Source organism: Meles meles, chromosome 10 (assembly GCF_922984935.1).
Source record: "Meles meles chromosome 10, mMelMel3.1 paternal haplotype, whole genome shotgun sequence".
NCBI lineage: Eukaryota > Metazoa > Chordata > Mammalia > Carnivora > Mustelidae > Meles > Meles meles.
In genome coordinates, this window is record NC_060075.1 from 25,508,872 (window position 1) to 25,525,441 (window position 16,570).

Consider the following 16,570-nt stretch of genomic DNA (forward strand, 5'->3'; position numbering starts at 1 on the left):
TTACTGGGCTTCTCTGGAGTTTCTCCTATTAGTATTGGAGGATATTTAAATCAAGGAGTGAGGGCATTATTTTCAAAATTTCAGATAATCTGTGTTACTGATAAATACAATCCTGTAATCAGGATTGTCAACCCACCTCTAGGTGTGCCTTTCTAGATAAAACATAGCTTAAAATAAACTCATAGATGCACATTTAGTATATTTTATTGTGCCATGTATCTGAGAATTGATAGCCATACCAAGAAAAGTAATTATAATTGTATATTACTAATTTTTAAGTTGACAGTTTTCTTTGTATTGGAGATTATTAATGGCTTTTACATTTTTTAAATTTAATTTTAATTAGTAAGTATCCGCATGTTTGGTTGAGAAAAATGCTTGAATTTTAAACAGCCTGGGTTTCATTCGAAGAGCAAAATTCAAGTATGTTTTCACTTACTAATTGACTTTAATCAGGGTAAGTGGATGCAACAGGGTGATTAGGAGAGCCGAGCCGGCTCTTAGGCCAAGGTGGGTTATTATTATTTTTTCAAGGCTTTAGGAAGAAAAATAAATTAAACATAACTCATGACATTTCAAAATTGTTCTCATGACAGTTCAAAATACTCACCGATGGGTTATTTTTTTTCTAAGTACTTTTTATAAATAATGGATACTTGTTTGGTGTTCTACAAAGTCTTACTTAACTCATAATAGAACTGAATAATAGGTCTTGTAGATTTGCATATCCCAATCTCCCTTTCTAACACTCTCTGGGGTGGGGGTCTGCAGGGGGGTCTTTCTTCTTGATGAAAATGATCACCCGCCCCAGAAAGTGGGAAGATTAATTCCCACAACCTATTACAGTTGGAGCTGGAGAATTCTGACCTCCGCTGTGCTTTTTTTTCCTCAGGGATTTTGCTGAGGGCTCAGGAGGTAGTCATAGAGGCTGGGACAATGTAGGGAGGCATCCGGTAAGGAGAAGGATTTACCACGTGCTAGTAGTGGTTCATAAGTCCTATGCTTTAAAATGAACTGCCTGTATACTATAGATAAGCAATTGCAAAGTTGCATGGAAAAAAAATATATAGTATTCTATTCTTCAGAATCGACCTTGTGTTTTATTCTGGCCAAGAAACATCACATCTAGTCTCACCATGCCAGAAGGAATGCTAAAAATGTAGCCCAAGGTAATATTTAGCAAATGTCACTAGTAGACAGTGAACAATATATTAGTGTGACCTTGGGCCAAATCTGACCTCAATTAAAAAAAAATAGCTTATACTAGTTAATATTTAAAAGTGTCTAAATCAATGATGGCTGATCTGTCACAAACTAGTTTTCTTCATAAGAACTACTCATAAATTTAAAACTGAAGGAGACCATTTTGAACGTGAATTGGAACTAAATGGCTAACTTAATTTTTGGAGTTTTTAAGAAATTTTTACCAAAAATAATCGGCTTTTCACATGAACAGGGTTTTCCTTTTTCGATTTAAATTAAACACCATATTATAGGAAATCTCACTGGGAAGAGAAGTTTGTATCATTTATATTTTCTTCCCTTTTTGACTCTAGATTCTCTATTATTTACTGATGACAATGTAAAAAGAATACCAGCAGTTTTCAAAATTATATTAACCAACACTGATATTTATTTAGTCAGCAAGTGGGAGAAACAGCATTCTCAAACTCTATCATGCAGACTTACCAATTTTTCTTATTTCATTTATTTACTTTCCTTTAACGTCAGTATTTTCATCCATCTTCTGGAATAAAATTGCTAAAAATAACAATGAAGTCCCATGAAAGGATAGCAAGAAAAAATACCAAATTGTAGAATATGCTAATCATATATAATCATCTTTACAAACTTTTTTTTTTTGCTTTTATGATGGTTTCCCCTTAATGAAGATGTGAATAATGAAGAAAAACTTGACCATAACTAAAAGAAAAAAAATTTCCTTAAGAAGAAATTGTGTCTGAGAATGCTCAGAAACTGGCTGTCATTGTTAGGAAGTGTCACATTAAAGACACAGTAGCAAATGCAGAGCAATAATTGTTTTAAAAATGTATTTTCTGTGACTATTCTATTTAAGTTTTTTCCTCTTATAACTTTTTGCAGCATAACCTTTAATGATGGTGTTACCTTTTGTTGCCATTATTTCTCATTTAATTTAATGCTCCAATAGGACATTCAGAATATTTCTTGCTCTTTTGAGGTTAGTGTAAAGTCTTGTATCAGATTTTGATTTACACATCTGCTTCCGGACCAATAAGGACAGAGAAAAAATCTGATCTATAGAATATTTTTTTCGACTTGCCTACTGTTTAAGGCAGAGCTAACTTTGAGAAATAACTTGTTACAGAGTCATCATGGCCAAGTATGGACTGGGACTAAAAATACAGTATTTGACTATGTTATGACATGGATGGGAGACAGGGTGATGTGGTTATAAAAAAAAAAACAACAACAGAGGAGACAAATGACAGATGTAATATTTCAGTTTTTGAAGAAAGCGTGAAATTATTTACCAATAACTTAGGTCCCGTTAGGTAAGTTCACTAGAACAGAGAATGGTGTTTGAGAGCTAATGAAGTCTTGGAGTATTAAAATATAATTTCAAAACTTAAAAATGTAACTGTCATACAGAGGTAGAACAAAAAAGTCAAGGATTTATTTGACTCATTAGTTAATGAGGGAACCAGTAAGATGTTAAAATTAGTCCAAAGAGCATTTGAGAAGCCAGTTATACACACACACACACACACACACACACACACACACGGATAAGTTAGAAGGCTAGATATAAAACCAGTTTAGTGTCTTATAGTACAATAAACATTTAGGTTTTCTGTTTCACTGGATAGATGCTATTTGAATCTACACAATAAAAATCAACAAATGGACACCTGCACCTCAGAGCTAAGAAGTAAGCACACTGAGAGAAATTCAGTGCTGCACTGAAAGTATTAGCATCCTTTGCCTATTTCTAAGTTTTAGATTATTTCTCTGATGAGTGATATTTCACTGTTTTACTTCCCCTAGTTCCAAGCATTACATTACCAGTATTTGAATTATAAAGATCACACATACATACCTAAAATCGTATTAAGATAATCCAAGTTAATAGTAATGAAAGGGCTCTAGAATGAGGCTGTTTTAATTATTCTTTCCTATCATTACTCTTAACTCTGGAGACAGAGTAATTCAGAGGCTAGACTGAATAAAGGGATGTGGAGGATAAATGTGAATAAATGCGTGGCACCTTCAGCTAACAGTTCCCTATCTGATGGTTCCACAAATAATCTGTGACTGTGACTTCTTCCTTTTGGCCCCTAGGCACTGTCATCTCTAGCCCGTATTTTTTTTTCTCCCTTTCTGTAGTATATTACCCTAAAAGACGAAATGTGCTTTGCAAGAGTATTTCTGAAGATGACAAATCAAGGATAATTGACCATATCTCCATGCCTACCTCCTAACTGTTACTGGCTAATAAACCTGGCCTATCCCAGCAAAGACTCTTTGAGGATCCATGGGCATCTTCCAGGCAGAAGAAGCAAGAATGAAGTTTTCTCAGTCAAAGAGTGAGAGAGCAGAGGGGGCAGGTGTGATTAACAGAGTTCTGCTTTTCCACAAATAGCCTAGAATTTAAGAGCCCCAATCTACGCTCACTTCTCTCTGGCACTCTGGGTTCTGCAGAGGGCATTAATGGCGGGTGTAAGACCATAGGACTCTCTCCATATGGAACCCATTTTCGGAAGGTAGCTCTAAAAGCGTCAGATCTTAGTGGTCCCTGTTATGGATCATTACTCATTTCCTAGAAAAAGGAAGAAGAGGCAGGCTGTAGGAGGCAAAATTATAAAATAGGTGAAATGTGGTTTATGGATTTTTCTGGTTTTTTTTCAGGGGTTTTTCCTCATAATGTTCTTGAACTTCTTTATACCTCTTAAAAGTGTCATCCAGCTGAACAATATCCTCATATACATTCCAGGTACTCAGAGATCCACCCCCTAAACACACAGATATCAAAGGGGCAAATTGATGGCCCCTAGGGAAGCTACTGCAGCTGGATTTTAAGGAATAACCATATAATTAAGATCATTTAGTCATTCATTTTATTTAGAAACTATTTGTGGAGGACCTGCTATGCAGTAGGTGTTGTAGGGACTGAGAACAGAACAGTGAACTGAACCAAACCAAACACAACAAAACCTAAACCCCAAAGAACAATAAAAACTTCACCCCAACTCTGATGCTTATGGCATTTATATTTCTGTGGGAGAGATAAGTAGTAAACAATATAAATATAAGGTTAAATATATACATAGAGGATGACCTAGATAGTAATAAATGTTGAAAAACCAATGAAATCCAAGAAGGTGGATGGGAAATAGGTTAGCAAGTAGCTTTTGTGGAGTGTGGAGTTGAAATTGAGGGCAAGTGGCTACGGACAGTGACATGGATGAAAGGCCTGAAGAAAGGGAGGGATGGATATAAGCAGTGTCCTCAGGAAGAAAATTCTGGGCAGAGGGAATGAGGAGGAGATCCTAAGGCAAAAGCACGTCTAGACCAGGGCAAGGTGAAGGATGTTGGGTGGGATACAGTGCAAGATCTTGTGGAGCCTTGTGGGTCACTGAAAAAACTGTTAACTTTTATATTGAGTGAAAGGAGAGCATCACGGAGTTTTGAGTGAAGGAGTGACAGAATGGGTCCTAATTTTAATCCAGTCAATGGCAGAAGCATAGACACCAGCTGTAAGACTTAGGGATGGTCTAGGGTAGAGATGCTCATGAATTGGATGGAGCAGAGTCATAGAGGTGGTGAACAGTGCTTAAACTCTAGGTAGATTTTGACAGACAACTTGTGAATTTCCTGATGGATTCGATGTGCCCCAAGAGAGAACAATCATTCCAGGGCTTCTGACCTGAGTCACTGGAAGGGTGGCGCTGTCATATACGGAGACGGGGGAGACCGAGAAGAACGAGTTGAGGGAAATATCATTCATAAAAAGTATGAAAGTCCGATAGCTCTTTCCACTCAGACTCCTCAATTTGCCTTTTTAAATATACATGGGTCATTCATTACCTAGAAATGTCATTTTCTAGGATTTTCGTCCTAGAAATCCTGGGATAAATTTGAAGACAAGAACTACTATGAGAATGAGCATTTGTTCCTGCTGAGGTATTTTCAGCAGGGTCTCCGATCTGATGTCACCAAACTCTTCTCTCAACTCGCCCTCCCAGGCTAAATCTGGAGCCGAGTTTTTTTCTTCTTTTTAGCTTCTCTCTATCGCACTTTTATATCCCAGGTTTTTTGTGGTAATTTTCAAATGTGTTTGATTAGTGTTGTAGCTGGCTTTCACACTGTGTTGCTTTCTCCAAGGAATGGACTGTAAGCCTTTGGGTCAGCTTCAAAACCTCTAACTTTCTCTTTTCTTGGCTCCTGGGTATTTAAAAGTGAATGGTGCTCCTCAGAATCCACCACAGGAAAATTATCCTTTACACCCAATCTTTTATCCCAATCAAGACTCTTTCATTGTCCAGGAAGGTCAACCGCCTTCTCGAGAAGCATAATTACCTGTCTGGAGCATAGAGGAAGGAAATAAGGGGAGAGTGGCTGAAATCATAAACAGGAAGAACTGCAGGAGTAGACTACCTTAGTCATGTTATCGTATAGTATACAAGCTTCCTCTCTCTCAAGGGCTCGCCTTCTATTTTCATTCATTGTTTCTTTCTTTTCCTTCCTTCCTTTCTTCCTTCCTTCCAGTAAGAACAATGTGCAAAGTCATAATTCTTGGGTAGAGATGCAAAACCTTACTAGTAGCTAGGAGGGACGATAATCTACCTCATAATGAGAATTACAATAATTATAATAATTGTTATTATAATAGGTAAGATTATGAGGCTCCCATTTTATGGCCGACAGCTTGCTAAGCGCTACACTGGAGTAAATCTTGCAACAGCCTTGTGGCATGGCCGTTATTATTACCCCTGTTTTAAAGATGACGGAATGGAGACAAAGGTTGATTAGCTCACTTGCTGGAGATCAAAGAGCACAGAGGTGCGGAGCTTTGCACAGGGCTGAGGTATCAGAATGTGTTGGCTGTGAGTCAAGACAAAATGCTGTGGACGTCAGCTGGGAAAATCAGGCCCAAGTCTGTGAAAGAAGTTCCTGGAACCCTCTGATTTGATTTCTGGTATCAACGTGCTGGTGCATGACCCCCTGTTCCAGGAGAGCTACTCGACCTTCTTAGCTCTGGGAAATATATTTAGAGGGAGGGATAGTCTTTGGATAAATTCAAGTTAATGCCAACATTTAGAAAATTTGATTATGACTTCTCATTTTCATCGAATTGCTTCTAATGTGCAGTTTCTAAAGTTACCCATGCACCTCCCAAAACCAGCTATGCAATGTCGGGCGCTTTCTTCGTGGTTCGTGATTGATCTCATTTAAACATTTCAAGCACTATGTAAGAAATCAGAAAAAACAAATGACAAGACTACTTGAGGGACTTATTTACGACTTAGGGTTAAGTTCAGACATCAACCTAGTTTTACAATTTGCTATATATAAAGTAATCTTATTCAGGAGTTCATTCAAATCATTTGCCAATGTGTTCTTATTATACCCTCAGGACGGCAAGCCGTGATTGTTTCTTAGGTAACTGCTGTGTGATCTCCTTCCTAGGATACGGACATTATCATAATGTCTTCCAGCTAGAAAGATCAGGGCTGACGACTGTTAAAGTTCAATGTCAAATCATCCACCAGTAAGTGAGCCAACGATAGAACCTTAAGATCCACAATGGGATTTAATACCGCCTCTGTTAGACCACACCCAGCCGGCTCTCATCATTGGTCTTCAACACCGTTGTTAGCTAATAGCTATGTCCTGGACCCACAACTTAGTGTTATTAGCAGAAGGTGTCAAGATTCTTGAAGTCTATTTGAGTGGAAACTCATGACAAAGCAAAAAGACAAAGATCTGGCTGCTTCCTTCTGGCTGGTCCAGATCTTCCAGGTCAGAAGGAAGAGGGAAGGGGTTTGCATTTTCAGCTGGCAATCACCTGCACCAGTGCTGTACTGCATTCAGTCATCAGTCTGGGGAAAAGGTTTTTTAGGTGTTCTCAGGTTCTAACAGTATGAGTCCACCTGTCCTCCCCCACCTATTCCCTCGCATGACTTTCTCTCTCTTCAACATGTGTGAGGATTTTTCAGAAGCAAAAAACCAGACCTTGTTTGAATTATGTAAAATGGAACTTTCAAATTCAAAAATCATTATACCTATTTATGCATTGTAGCTGGGTTTTGAGAACAGGTGTCTTCTATCAGCAGGGATCTGAGGTGTGAAATTGATCTTTTCTGGGTCCGTGGGGCTGCGGGATGGGCACAATAGCCTATAGTGGCTGTATGGTGTAGGTCAGTGAACCAGAACACAGAAGGGTTTATGTGACAAGCCTTAACCATTATGAAGAAGCTGTTAATAGCCTATTGTTGCAAAAACCTCATTTTCAGAGTGTACCTAAATACCTATTTACACAGTAGGGATTTTTAACTAACAGCAACAGCTGTCCTGCATTGAGGAGTTTGTTTTTTGTTGTTGTTGTTGTTGTTTTTTTTTTTTTTACTAGTAACCAATAAGAAAAGAATTTGGCTGCTTCAACATTTAAGAATTTGGCTGCTTCAACATTTAATTTCTAAGCATATTGACAGCACAGTATTCAAATATAATTACCATATTTATGGATCTCATTCTGCCTACAGAATATTATAGTGGCGTATTTAATATGAATAATAAAGAGAAAATGTCTTCTTAGTATATTCCTTATTGCTGTCAGCTTTAGAAATTCACAAGTGTGTTACATTATATTTTAACTTAATTCTCACCATTAATACATAATAATGATGCCTTCTTTCAATCATTATATGTTCTGAGGTTAACATTAAAATCCAGGAGGAAATGACTCATGCTGAATTAAGCTAAATAAATATTTAAAATCACTCAGAACACGCAAGAATGACAAAATTCAACCATAGCATGGAACTGAAATATTTAGGACGTATTTTGTTTAGAAGTTGTGCACAGGTCACTAGCATTGCTACATGCTGAAAAAAAAATTTTTTTTTGAACTTTTAATGGATGGATAAAATCCATTTATTATTGGAAAGACTACACATACTTCTTTTTAATGAAAAATTTAGCAGCAAATATGCAGAGTATATGTTCTAAAATTGTATGATGTTTAAGGCTGGATTTAAGTACGGGATAGTTGGAATAAGGTATGGTTCCTCGACCGACAAAGCTGGCTGGCATCATATACTGAAGCATAAAAATATGAGTCAAAGAAGAGTGTACACCGTACATCAGTAAATGGTGAGGATTTTCTAAATGAAAACATATAAAGCCCATATAATTATTTGCGGATGTGTCATTTCACAGCCTAGGCAAGAAACAGCAAGGAGCTCCGTACTCATATTTCTACCACATACATACCTTATAATTTCACCATGCTGAGCACCATCAAAGGGCCATTTTAGAACGAAGCCTTTTTAAAATAATGAATCTCTAAGTCTAAAATTAGCTCAAAATAAAAGTTTTTAAAATCCATAAATCTGCCTCACCTCTCTTCTTTGTTTAGTACCCACTAGCTCCAGAAGTTTCCTTTGAGGGGGGGAAAGTAGGGCACCGATATTTCAGAAACCCATTTAAATGACAACATTTTATGGATGGCCTTAATTGGATGTTTCTCTAAGAATGGGCAGAACACCACTGCACCAGGGTCAACAGGGAGGTGGTTTAAAATGTAGATTGTGAATTTCAGGGTATGGGGTTTGAGAATCTGTGTTTTTAATGCGTACCTCTGAGTGTCCTGTGCTCAGTAAGTTTGAGAACCACTGGACTGCATGAGTTGGAGGAACTCTATCCCATAAATGGCCCATGGTACACAATGCATTCATAAGTGTCAAATTTTATTATTTTTTTAGCCCAACTTCTATAAGTTCTTTGTACTACACTATGATCACTTAAAAGTGTACAAAAGTTTTAACTGACTGAAATTATAGTAGACTTTTTTAATGACCATGACCATTTATGGTTCCTGTATGACATGAGGACTCTATCTTGGCTTTTTCCTTGATCTAAATGAAAAGTCTTTGCCATACAGTAGTGATTTACTTTTCTCTATTTAATAAATTCTAGGAACAGCTTCTCAGTCTGGCAAGTTAGAGAAGCCTTCCGGCTAACCTTACCATACACCCCCTCACACTCCCAATCAGTAGAATCACATTGAAACACTCACATGAATAATAGGGGTCATTCTCCCATCAATAGTTTGGTCTTGCATCCCAAACAATGAGCAAAAATTAAATATTGTTTATCATGGTTTGTGTTCCTAGGGAGTAAATATGGCATGCCAAATCTGTTCAATTCTAACTATTGGCTATAACAGTGATATACAGTAAGTCCACTTTATGGGAATTACAAATTATTCTTTAAAATTCTAAAAATGTTGACCTGTGTGCAAATCTAGGTTTAATATATCCTCTCTCTTCTTTGTCCACATTATTGCCTCATGCTATTAAACTTTTTTCAATGGTATATGGAATGCATTTTTGCACAAATAAAAAAAAACCCGTGTGTACTCATGCTGTGTTTTTTCTACCACTTTGCCTCTCTGTGACACAGGATAAAAGTTATTTAGACAACAGAAACCCTCTCTATTGAGAATTCAGACCTCAGTAACTCAGTTCAACCTCAGTTGAACAAGTTGGGTAATGGTGTGTGTTTCGGCATACCACTGTCTTTCTTTTCTCAAAAACATCAACAGTTACTTTTTCGTTTGGGTGATTATAATGCATAACTCACTCTTTGGAGACAACGGAATCTCACTCAGCATTAAAATAAGCATGATGTTCAGAACATGAGAGGAAGAGTTTCATATGCTATACTAAAGGCATACAAATACACAAATCTATAGGTTTATATTTGGGGCCATATAGAGAGTGACACACAAGTATAATCAGATGAACATGAATTGAAATCATTATACTGTAAGGAATTTTGGGGAAAAAAATAACCAAGTGTGTTAAGTTAGAAGAGTATACTTGTAAGTAAAAAGCAAGAAGACTGACCTCAGATACACAGACTGGCCTTAGAAAAAGGAGTGAATCTGGTTAAGTTACCAAGGGAGATTTAAACTTCCTTGCTGCATGTAACAAAATTTTGGATGGAAGCTATTGATCATCCCTAAGAAATTATGCACAGAATTTTCTTGCTTTATATCATAAAATGTGACTATATGATCCCTTAGATTATTTCAGCAATTATAAACTGACTATCTATAAGGTGCCAATCACCCTGCCAAAGGCTCAAAGAGCACAGAGGAAGAAAGACATCTATGTTCTCAATGGTGATGGGTGTTAGAGGAGAAATAGTTCAACTCTAAGAATTTCTGATTTGGGTGTCCCTTTTGAGATTCATCAAGCAGTTATCGATATGACATTAAGGAAGAAAAAACAAGGATTAAAATTTGTCAACTCTAACTAATCTGGAACCAAATCATCTGAGACATCAGAAAAGTCCTCTCTTTTCTAACAAGTGATTCTGACCAAAGTGATCAGCATGTTGAGTATGGAAGGTTGGAAGGTGTTTCTGAAGGACAATTAAACAGCTAACCATATATCAGCCTGAAGGGGGTCGTCTTCAGGTATCCATGTGTATCATTCACCAATAAATAAAAATAGACACTGTAAAAATTCAAATAGGAGCACATTAGAATTATCAGAAGTTCTCATTGGTTTGTGTTTTAACAGCAAACCATATCAATTACCTTAAACAGTTTTGTGACAGCCTAGTGTAAGTCTCAGGTTTCTGGAAAGGGTCACCTTCAAATGACTGGCTATTTTGGTTTTTTTCTTCTATTTTCATTTTTTTAAGTCCATCTGCCATTTCTGAACAAAGCATCATGAGATGGTTTTGAACATGTCATGTGATTTTTAGTAGATGGATAGCACTAATCCATGGCGACCCAGGGAACGGAGAGCTAAAGGAAGCTCTACCTAAGTTCCATTCTCCTGCCCTAAATCTCCTGTGGATGCCCTAGGAGGAACCCAAAGGAGCTTCTCGATAGTTTCCATGTGGGTTAGTCTACAAGCCACAGAACAGAGTGTATACAGATTTCTAGAGAAGCAAATGGAATAAATCAGGCACGCAGGCTCAGTAAGTACAAGTCTCTCTTCTGTGTATTTGGGGAACAACTTCTGCCTTCAGCAACTCAGACAAGGGAGTAGTTAACTCCAGAGTGCTGGGATGGGCATTGTGTTAGAAGCAAGCATGAGGAACTCTGGATACAAATAGGAGGTACCTAACCTATAGTTTCCTCTTCTTCCTACAGACTATTAGTACTTGCATACAGCCATACCTGTCATAAAGATAGTACAGCATAAAGATGAAATGCACAGCATATCAGAATTTTTAAGTACCATCAATGCCTTTACAAGGTTCCAAATCTGGGAAGAGCTTTCTGAATATAACTGATTATTTATAAAACAGGAAAAATAGAAGTTAAACTTCTTATAAGTTGATATTTAATATGTCATGCCTACATTTACTTTGAAAAAAAATCATAAAATGAGGGAGAATGAAAAATGTTTGGCTATTCCACGAATCAAGTATAAGTTATGATGAATTTGCCAGAAAGAAAGTTCCATTCTCTTTTAGGATGGGAGATGACAAGACATCTATTTCATATAGCAGAATTTTGTGTTTGTTTTTGTTTCTAGATCTTAGATCCCTGACCCCAGATACATAAAGCCTCTAGATTCTGTGAGACCACAAAACAATCATTTAGCCTTTAGGCCTTGACTGCTTCATCTGTAAAATGGAAGTAATAAGACTTTCTATTTCCTTCAGAAGACCTCAGTTTTGATAACTAATAAGAATAAAACGTTTTGAGCTCCTTGGAGTCAGCCACTAGCTGGAATAAAGGGGGTTATTATAACAGCACTCTTTGAGCTCTTGGCACTATGGCAGCCCAAACCAAAATATATCACATCCTGTTGAAACTGCCCTTGGAGAGGAAGAGTGCAATTATCCAAGGTTCAAGTTGATCACAGAGTGTCTGTGAACAGCTGGACTTGTATAAAGTGCGTGTTCGGAGCCCTGAGATATGGGGACTATTTACAAAAGTGCTCTCACAGAAAAGGGGAGCATAATACACTCTTCCTGTCGCTGAAGTTTTTGAATGTGTGGTAGGGTCAGAAAGCAAACCTTCTGTTTCCCTTGCAGCATCAGCCACCAGCAATGCTGTCATGATGAAGTGAGAGGATGAACCTAGAATTTTCTCTTGGGTGGGGGAGGGTATCGTGAATGTCACCTCGTTTAAATAGAAGCAGCCAATGTAGAAACAAAACAGGTTGTGTCAGGGAACTGCACTGCAAACTCAACTATGCCAGTATGTGTGATATTAAATAAATCTCAGTCCCTCATATATGGAATGAGACCTACTGAATCAGACCATCTAGAAGTGAGGCCCAGGCTGCTGTATTTTAAGAAAGCCCCGCAGGGGACTGATGAGCAGCCCATTTTCAAAGGAGCTCTACCGGAGTAGGTGACCACCAAGCTCTCAAAGTTAATTCTTTCTTTGTTTAGAAAACCGTCTTAGGCAACCTTATATCTTTCTCCACAACCTCTTAAGAGACCTCCAATTCAGCCTCATCAACTCCTCCACGCCATGGAAACAAGTTTGGTTGTGTAGGCCTACCACTGGCCCAGCAACCACCATTTACAGCTCTACCTCTCCCTGAGGTGTGGAAAAAACGGCGATGTCATGAGGACAGTTCTGTTTTCCTATCTCCTCTGGGCACCGTGAAACAGGTGTGGTTGACTTGCTTTTGTCATAGCCAATACTCCTGAGTCTAAAATATGGCTCAGGATATGAAAAGTTATAGGCTCCCCAGGGGAGAGTAGAGTTTATAAAAAATGGCAACATAGAAAGAAGAGAGAATAAAACATAAAAGCAGTATTTGCGACCTGTTCTTGGGGTTTTTGGATTATTTTAAAGGTTATTCAAAAATTACATTTAAGGCTGCATTTGGTTTGGAGACTCAGAAATGCTGGCCATTGCCCTTAGCCACAACTGCTCTTCTAAGAGTTCCCTGGGAACACACACACACACACACATATACACCCCAGAGCTGGCAAAGTTGCTGAGACAACTTACCTTTATCAGCTGGTCTTTGGACCCTAAATCCCAAAGCAACATCTAAAGCAATCGTTTTCAAAGTAGGGTCCTCAGGCTAACATGGTAAGAATCATCAGGAAACCTACTAGAAATGCAAATTCTCAGACCCCACCCAAACCTACCAAGTCCCACAAGCTGGAATGGGTGCCGTACCTTCTGTAGTTTAACAAGCCCTCCGGATGATTCTGCTGTGCTGTTCAAGTTTAAGAACCACTGACTTAAAGGAACTACAAAAACTAATGGCCACTGGGTCTTCCCTCCCTGCTTTCTCCACAGTCTGTCCCACGTCTTTGGTTTTTCATTCCGAATGGAGGAAGAAGAAGATCCAAAGTTAGAAGATCAGGAACAGGAGAGTAAAAGAAAGCACTCGCTGGCTTCAGAGGGCTATTGGTTTGGGATACTTGCCCAAAGACCTGGCAGACTGTCCAAAACCTTGGGGCGATAGCCATTGGACTGACAAAAAAAGTGCTCGGGATGGAGACAAAGAAGTCCCTGATAATCTAAAAGGCAGACTCGGAGCACCTGGGTGGCTCAGTCATTAAGCGTCTGCCTTCTGCTCAGGTTATGATCCCAGGGTCCTGGGATCAAGTCCAGCGTTGGGCTCCCTGCTCAGTGGGGAGCCTGCTTCTCCCTCTCCCACTCCCCCTGCTTGTGTTCCCTCTCTCGCTGTCTCTCTCTCTCTCTTCCAAATAAATAAATAAATAATCTTTAAAAATAAATAAATAAATAAATAAATGGCACTCACCATCGCTCTTAGTGCAATGGCCTTTTTGAAATTCTCTTTACAATAATTTTACTCTCTAATGTTGTTTGCACTTACAACGAAACACGAGTGGAACACCATAATCTTTAAGAGTGCAGGACTTCTAAATATCTCTTGTCCAGGAATAGAGGTGAGAAGGAGGAAAGGAGAGAGACAGCCTTCAGGGGGATGGTGAGGTCTAGTCAGCAGGTGCTCTCCCTTTCAGGCATCAGGCAGCTCTTGCCTCCTAACTATTCAAGTTCTGCGGATATTCACAACCACTATCCTTGCGCTCCACATTCCCTGGCCAGTGCTTTAATCTGTACTCTCAGCCCAGAGTGACACTCGATTTCACTGGGCGGGAAGGGTCAGACCTGAAAGGGTTTCTCCTGCTGCGGGAAGGGAGCGGTATTCAGAGTAGGTCTCGGGCTCCCCCTAGAGGTGGGCACCTCTTACGTCCTCAGAATGGCAGTTTTCGCAGTCAGCAAGCCCCTCTCACCAGCCCTGCCCTGGTGGCGAAAGCGAAGTCCAACGCGCTGAATTGCTCCAAGTAATATAATTTGTGACATTGCCAAGCCAACGCTACTTCCGAGCCAAAGAGGCGGGTGGCTATTCAATTTTAAATGAATTAAAATAAAAAATTCAGTTCTTCTGTTGTACTGGCCACCTTGCAAGGGCTCAGGAGCCACGTGCAGCCGGCGGGTGCGGCACCGCACCGCGCGGCTGGAACCGCATCATGCTGCGGGAAGGTCTACGGCGGGGTGCGGCGGTGAGCTAATGCAGGCCACCGTAAGCCCCACGGCAGGGAAGCCCCTGGGCAACGCACAGATGCCAGCTAGTATATTCGGGCATAGAACGAAGGCTCCTGGCTTGAAAGTCCATTAGAGGGTATAGGTATCCTGCATCCTGGGCCAAAGGTGTTTGGCCTTTGGCCATATGATCACTGAAGGCTCGTGCTGAACTGCCTCTCCGTGCTGCGCGGTTCCGCCTCCTGGTCTCCCGCGGAGCCTCTGACCCTTCCCCGTCCACCCGACTTCCTACCGGACGCTTCCTAGCCGTCTTGACCTTGCACTCGGAGACCCTGCTCACAGGCAAACAAGCGAACACAAGTGGGTCATCACAGATTCCTATCTGCCTCGAGCTTACTGTACTTGTTACACTGTCTCCGTTCTCCTGCCCATTGTGTGGATTCACTTTGCAAAAAAGTAGGAGCCGTTTGCCCACTCGGAACGGAAGGTCAGCAGATCGTCCACGTTTCTGTCCAGTCCTTCCCTCGGATGAGCACGGGGCAGGGCAGTAGACCAAGTAAGGGAGTTCATCTTATAAGTAGAATAGTAAGTGAAAATCCTTTAACAGGTACCAGCGGCTTCCGCGGTAGCCTCCCCCCCGCCCCCCACTCTTTGCTTGTCTGGCTTGAAGGCCTTTATGAGCTCTGCCAGTCCAGTCCAATTTAAGTGATCTGCTCCTGAAATAAGATGATTGCAGAGCATTATGCAGGCCTGTATTTCTGAATTTATTTATCAGCAGCTTTGTTGCTGAGAAGATTAAAGGGCAGCATTCCCTGTAAATATTAACTGTTTTGGGGGGAAAAATGAATCTATAACCGTATAAGGAGTGGCTATAAAATTATAAAACTGAATTCCCAACTCACACATCCAATCAATCTCATTAACTTCAAGCTACATTTCGTAAATCCACACGTATTCACCATGTCAGATTTATGTCCCTCTCCATTCACACAGAGTACAATATAACTTAACAGGAATATGTCAGAGAAAAATTAAAATGTTTTGATCATTTACGTAACAGTAATAGGCTACAGTTTTTAGGTACAATGGGTCTAATTAGATAAGCAAACCTTGAGTAAAGGCAGGCACAAACACAATAAGTCTCCTTCAAATTGTAATAATTGGGAGACAAGGTAATCAAATCTGGGAGAAAATCTGAGTTATAGGATACTTTGAGAATGCAGTCTTGTTACGCTTAGAGAAACAGTAAGAATGAGGACAACAAAACTAATGACTCACAAGAGAGTTCTGGGTCCTGGCTGGCCTCGTTTCCTTTCTAGATTTTACTTCCGAATGAGTAGAGGGGTGTTTGATGGGCTAGGAGACAGAGGGCTAACCCAGCTGACTATTCAGGATCTTTCCAGATCCCGACCTATGATTCCAGGGTCTGCATGTAGCAGTGTTTATATAAAATGAATTCATGTGATAAAGCAGTTAAATATTGTTTTTCCTAACAGGTTAGCCATATTTTCTACAATGTCCTTTATGTTTTGCTTTTTGAAAGAGGGCAAACATAGAGATACGCAAAGACCAGGTCAGATCATAACATTTCACATTCGTGGAATCTGAATGAATTCCATTCTGCTCTGACGATGTCTCCAGGGTCCATGCTTGAGAGAGAAGGCGTGGTTGAGGCCCGGCTCGGCCTCGAGGGACTGTTTTACAACCTCTTTCACCTGGAGTGAGGAACTGCAAACCTCTCCTCTCTGAGGGTCTTTCCTTTCCCAACCTCCGTTGTTACATTCACAGGTGCAGTTTCCTTGCGATCTGTGCACAGGTGGCATTAATCCAAAGGAATGTAGGGATTACAGTCCATTT